The sequence below is a fragment of the Rhagoletis pomonella genome, unplaced genomic scaffold (genome assembly GCF_013731165.1).
Source record: "Rhagoletis pomonella isolate Grant_MI unplaced genomic scaffold, Rhpom_1.0 Rhpom_scaffold_00003, whole genome shotgun sequence".
NCBI lineage: Eukaryota > Metazoa > Arthropoda > Insecta > Diptera > Tephritidae > Rhagoletis > Rhagoletis pomonella.
Window position 1 is genome coordinate 32375540 of NW_023458557.1, and position 6130 is coordinate 32381669.

At 37.7% G+C, this 6130-nt stretch overlaps 1 protein-coding gene across 6 annotated transcripts in view; it reads right to left on the reverse strand.

The window, feature by feature from the left end:
- Positions 1-6130, reverse strand: part of LOC118735148 (Krueppel homolog 2) — a 199634-nt gene that overhangs the window by 113456 nt on the left and 80048 nt on the right. The window lies entirely within an intron of this gene.

Consider the following 6130-nt stretch of genomic DNA (forward strand, 5'->3'; position numbering starts at 1 on the left):
CCCCCCCCCCCCCCCCCCCGCGACTCGAAACCTATCTTCGTACGCCCGAAAAACCCGACAACCCTAACGGCTTTGTCCCTGTGGACCGACCCTATGGAGGCTGCACGCTTCTTAGGGCTGCCATTAGTGGAACTTGATGACAACGACTGAGATATTAACCGATCTGGGCGGGGTTGTTGTAGCCGCTACAACAACAACAACACGTCTCCCGAACCACATGAAGCTCCTTCAATTTAACTGTCACGGACTTCAGAGCAAGATCGAGGAGATAACCGTCTTCATGGGAAGGCATGGTATATTGATAGCTGCGGTCCAAGAGACGAAGTTCCACAGCAATTCAACATTGTTGAATTGTGCCGGGTACAACGTGCACCGTCGAGATCGCGAGCGAGATAATGGTGGTGGCTTAGCGTTCATCACGCACCACACCGTGCAGTATCGTCTTATTGAAGCAGACATCGACCGCAGGCATACCACCCTAGAATGTTAGGGAATCGCTACCCGGTCAGGCGATGTTGAGCTCGAAATATTTAATGTGTACATACCCCCTGTCACTTGCTGCCCAGCAGGATATCACCCTGATATAGGTGCGCTCTTCAGAGGTGAAAACCGTATGGTAGTAGGTGACTTTAATGCGCACCACGATCTTTGGCACTCAAGCCCGTCAAACGATCGTAGGGGAACAGACTTGACTAAGCAGACAGACGATTCGACATTCTGCACAATGAACGATGACGCACCCACCAGGATTATGGGCAGCTGCTGCAGCTCGCCAGACATAACAATAGTCAGCGCTGGTCTGATAAACAGCGTATCATGGCGAGCTATGCCTACTTTGGCATCAGACCATCTGCCCATAGTAATCTCGATCGACAAACCAACCGACTTTGCTTCCGCGGAACACCGGACCTATATCAACTTTTCTAAAGCTGATTGGAAAGGCTCCGCGGAACTTACTGAGAGCACCTTCGCTGCGCTCCCCACACCAACCGACGTAACCGGATTAACTCAGACTTATTCTGGATCAACTGCAGTTAATTCCGGAGTTGATCCGGATCAACGCTGCCGTCTGTTTATGCTTTAATACTGAAAAAGAAAATAGATTCCAGGTTTTGAATGGTATTCTGACCGAAGCCATGCAAACTCTGACGTACGAGAAGAGGATCCATAAACAGCTGAGAAATAAGTGGTATGACCGTGAGCTAACAGTACTTAACAAGAGAAAGTTTGACTCCTATAGTGTTGCGATAAGCACAGGCCAATGGAATGATTATAATGTTATTAAAAAACTATAATATTTAAAAAGAAAAAAATATATGGATGATCAAGTACTTAAAAATGAAAAAAACATGAAATTGATGTGGAAATGTTTGAAAGATGCTGCGGAACTGACTGATAGCAGGGAGTGTATTACAAAAATAATATTCAACGGTAAATGCTTTGAGAATAACCACGATATAGCTAATGTATTTAACCGTTATTTCGTGCAGAGCATAGTTCAAATTAATGACAGTTACTACGTTTATGCGACAGAATTCATGAATTCTTCATTTCATGAATTCAAAAATGGTCCCGTTTATGCATAGTTCGCGAATTCATGAAATAAAGTGCTTTGAGTGGCAACGCACTGCGAAAAACTAAAAAGTAGGGTTGTGACTTTTTTGGCTTCCTTTTATATTTGCAAGAGCCGTAGGTACCAGGCCATGAACCATATTATGTTTAAATTGGTTTTAATACATTTTCAGTTTATTCTATTTGAATTTATTTTATATTTGAACAGCTCCACACAACTTTTCCAGTGTTTTAAATCCTGGCTATGCCTCTCATGCTTTTTAATCTAAAAACATCATAACCCTAGTAAACAGCTGTTTGTGAAACGTGACGTTGCCGGACTTGCACTTCACGATTTCATGAAATTATGCCGAATTCATGGTTAACTTTCGTGTATAATTGGATTCATGAAATGGTGTTTATGCAGCCCATTTTAACCCAAATTCATGAAATGAATTCGTGAATTAGCCTACGCACAAACGTAGTAAGTATTGAAAAAAATACAGATGCTGATGAAATAAGCCTAAATCGCACGCTAGCAACATTTGAATTCGTAGACATCGACATCCCAACAAACATGGTGGGAAAAAGCTGTTGCCCGAGGGTGTTTTCAAAGAGTCTGTGATATATATTGCTCACTTATATAAGGACATTATAAACGAATCCCTTAATGGTAGCATTGTTCCTAATTGCTGGAAGATATCAACAATAGTACCGGTGGAAAAAGTTAAAAATGCCAGAAGAACTACGCCCGATTAACACTTTATCCGCAGATGAAAAAATTATGGAAATAGTGGTAAAAACCAACTAGCAGCATTCTAGAAAGAGAAAATGTAATTATACCGGAACAATCAGGGTTCAGAAAGAGTCATTCGTGTGAAACAGCACTGGTAATTGCGGAATGGAAAGAGGATGTAGCTGACAAAAAGGTGGTGGTGGCTGGGTTTTTATACTTAAAGCGGGCTTTTGAAACAGTTGAGCTGGACGTCATGTATAACATTGGTATCAGGGGAAAAGCGTTGGAAGTTATTTGAGCAACTGAAAGCAGAGGACGAAAATTGGAGATGAAGTATCATCGGTTACTGATGTAAAGATTGGTCTACCGCAAGGCTCAGTATTGAGGAAATTCCAGCCCCCCCCCAGAGCTTTTGAAAATTTTAATTCATGGAAAAAGTGTGTCAAGTTTCACTTGAGTTTGTAATTTTAGCTGTGTGCCAAGCTTGAAGTGTCGTGTTATTTGAGTAGGCCTTCATCTAGAAGCGTTAAATTTTTATAGACGCGCGACTTAGTGGGAAATACATTCAGCTCCATCTGTGAACTAATCAATTAGTACATTCCTCACAACTTATTCGGAAAGTTTCCCCAGATATGGGAAAACTTACAACTGATTGAAAAACACTGTAGATTGTCATTTTGTGATTTGTTTTGTACTGTGGAAGCTTATTATTGAGTAAAAATTCCTGTAAACAACAGACACTGCAGTCTGCGATGGTAAGTATCTATTCCATATTCATGAATTTATGATAGTTTTTCGTATAAACTAAATTTTTCAAATATTCGTTGATATCTCATTGTGAGACTTTTGGCAATCGACTAAAATAATACTAAATTGCAATTGATTGATACTTCCCATTTATGTTAAGAAGGAAGTTAAATAATTTCTCCAGAGTAAATGAAAAATAATTAATTCAATAACACGATCGTGCATTTACAGCGAATCTCAAACGTCAAATGCTTCAAGATTGTGATAAAAATATTTATTCTTGTTGAGAAAAATAATAATATTTATTACGTTTAAGGAAAAAAGTTATACAATATTGCCATATGAATAGTTTGGATTCATGCAGAGATTTGCGTTGCAAAACAGCTGTAAACAAATACAAGCTCTTCAATATTATAGTTTGACAATCCCTTTTTTGATTTCCTATCTACGGCATCAGATTTTTTAGCACAATCCTAGTATTTAAATTTTCCAAAATTTCGTCCTGTCATCGCGCGAAAAAGGCAGCTTATTCTTAAGTTATATAATTCAGCCGACGTTTAATAAGTGTTTTTGTTCGTATAAATCGATAATTTTTAGGAAAACTTAAAGAAAACACGGATCGTTTTGTTTTTTTGCTTCGTTCTGTTTCATGAGGTTTTGGTAGTCTTTGCTTGGCCCCTGATCCTTATATTAAAAATAAAGCAGTGCAATTATCTGGGTTGTGCGTGTGCTGAGAGAATTTAAAAATTATCTTTTTATCCTTAAGGTAAAAATACCCATTTTTCATATTCATCTTTATTCAGTCTATGATTTACAATCTTACAGACTAGAAGTAGGCTAAAAAGTATTAACGGTGACTAGTATATGTACAATTACGAAAATAGGTTTCAAGAGATGATTTAAAAAGACTTCTTGGAAACGAAAAGTCGATATCTAAGCTCTTTGAGATATTGTTAAATTCCACAAGGCCTCGAAAAATAGGCGCAAAAGATGAGTAGTTAGTCTTAACGACAGGAACTTAAAAGGGGATGTGAGAGCGAAGAGTTCTGAGAGGCACATTAAAGGTAACCTGCTCAAGAAGAGATGGGCAGTCAATGGAGCCAGAGATAAGATCGAAAACGAATAAGAGTAGTTGGGTACGCCTTCTATTTTCCAATGATAGCAAATTTATTAGTTTACATCGGGAGTAATATGAGGGAATCGGATCTGAGAAGTTAAGAGAGGCGAGGGCAAATCGAATAAACACCTTTTGAACTCGCTCAATCCTGGAGGCGTGACAATTATAAATAGGGCTTCATATAATAGAGGCATACTCAAGTTTAGATCGTACTAAGGAGTTAAATAATGCTTTCCGAGTGTAAGGATCTCTAAAATCCTTGGCATATCTACGAATAAATGCTAAATTACTATAAACTTTTGGGAGTAAATGACAAACATGATTTATAAATGAAAAATTCGAGTCAAACGCAACACCAAGATCAACAAATTCACTAACAGACATAAGCTGATGGTTTATGAGGTAGTAATTTGAAGTAAGGGTATTTTGAGATTTAGATAAGGTCATCTTAAAGCACTTTTTTACATTCAAGGACAGTTTATTATATTCACACCAATTTAAAAGACGATCTAAATCTTCCTAAAGAAAGAGAACATCAGATGAGGAGGTTATTCTACGAAAGAGTTTTAAATCATCGGCATACAATAAAAAACTGACGTGTTGGAAACAGGAGCTAATATCGTTTATAAACAGGACAAACAATAGGGGGCCGAGAATGCTACCCTGGGGTACACCTGATGTTACAACAAAGGGATTAGATTTACAATCATCGATATAAACAGACAGAGTCCTATTTGTAAGGTAAGACTTTAACCAAGCTAGGAAATTAGAGTGAACACCAATGCACTCTAACTTGTGTAGCAATAATAGGTGTGGTACCTTATCGAAGGCTTTAGAAAAGTCCGTATAAATGGTGTCTACCTGCGAGCCATCTTTGAAGGAAGAAACACAAAATTCTTAAAAAGAAGCTAAATTAGTGACCGTTGAAGGACCAGCTACAAAATCATGCTGGTGGGGCTCAATCATTCTTCTGGCAAGAAAGGAGAGCTCAAAATGTATCACTTTTTCGAATAGCTTTGAGCAGACAGACAGTTTCGAAATAGGCCTATAATTTGTGATATCGTTTCTATTTCCAGATTTAAAGACTGGGGTTATAGAGGCAATTTTCCATCTGTTAATAAATAATCCAGTCGAAAGTGATAGGTAGAATATATGACATAAAGGAATACATAATGACAGACTACATCGTTTAACGAAGTGAGCACAAAAACCATCAGAATCACATTTCAAAAAAAGTTCCACGGTATCTGGAAGAGATTTCGAAGATTGACCGTTAAAGTGCATGCAAGTCGGAATATTAGAACTGCCCTGCTTAGAGCGTACGAAATTCCAAAAAGCTTTTGGGTTGTCTTTAAGTTCAGATTCAAGTCTCCTAATGTACTGGTTATAAAGAAATTTATCAAGAACATTAAACTGTTTCGCATAGTTAAGGTATTGCTCTTTGAGATGAGTATTGTGAATATTTGCCATATGGCGCTTGTAGCATTTATTTCTCTTATTTTTCAGATTTTTTATAGTGACAGAGTACCAGGGTAATTTATGAGGCTTGGAGGGTAAAGCAGCCAGTTGCTCAGAGAAGACTTCAGACATAATGCAAAGAAAAGTTTCATAAGAGGCATTAACATCTTTAAAATTGAAGATATCACTCCAATTCACATTTATAGCCAGGTTTATGGCGTCGTTATTTGCATCACGAAAATTGTAGGAAATCCTATTAATTTGCCTTAAGGGAAGCTTATAAAAAAACTCTAAAGAAACAATAAGGGGATTATGATGCATATCAGAATAACAGATCGGAGTCTTACATTCAGAGAGATTAGATATCAAATTTTCATCTACAAACACTAGATTTAATAATTTAGATAACTTATTGAATATGCAATTAATTTGCGTAAAATTAAGGCTAAAAAGACTATCGATAAAGTTTATTTTATGCGAACGAGGAACCTTTGGTTGGGGTAAGTCGCCCCGAGTTTTGA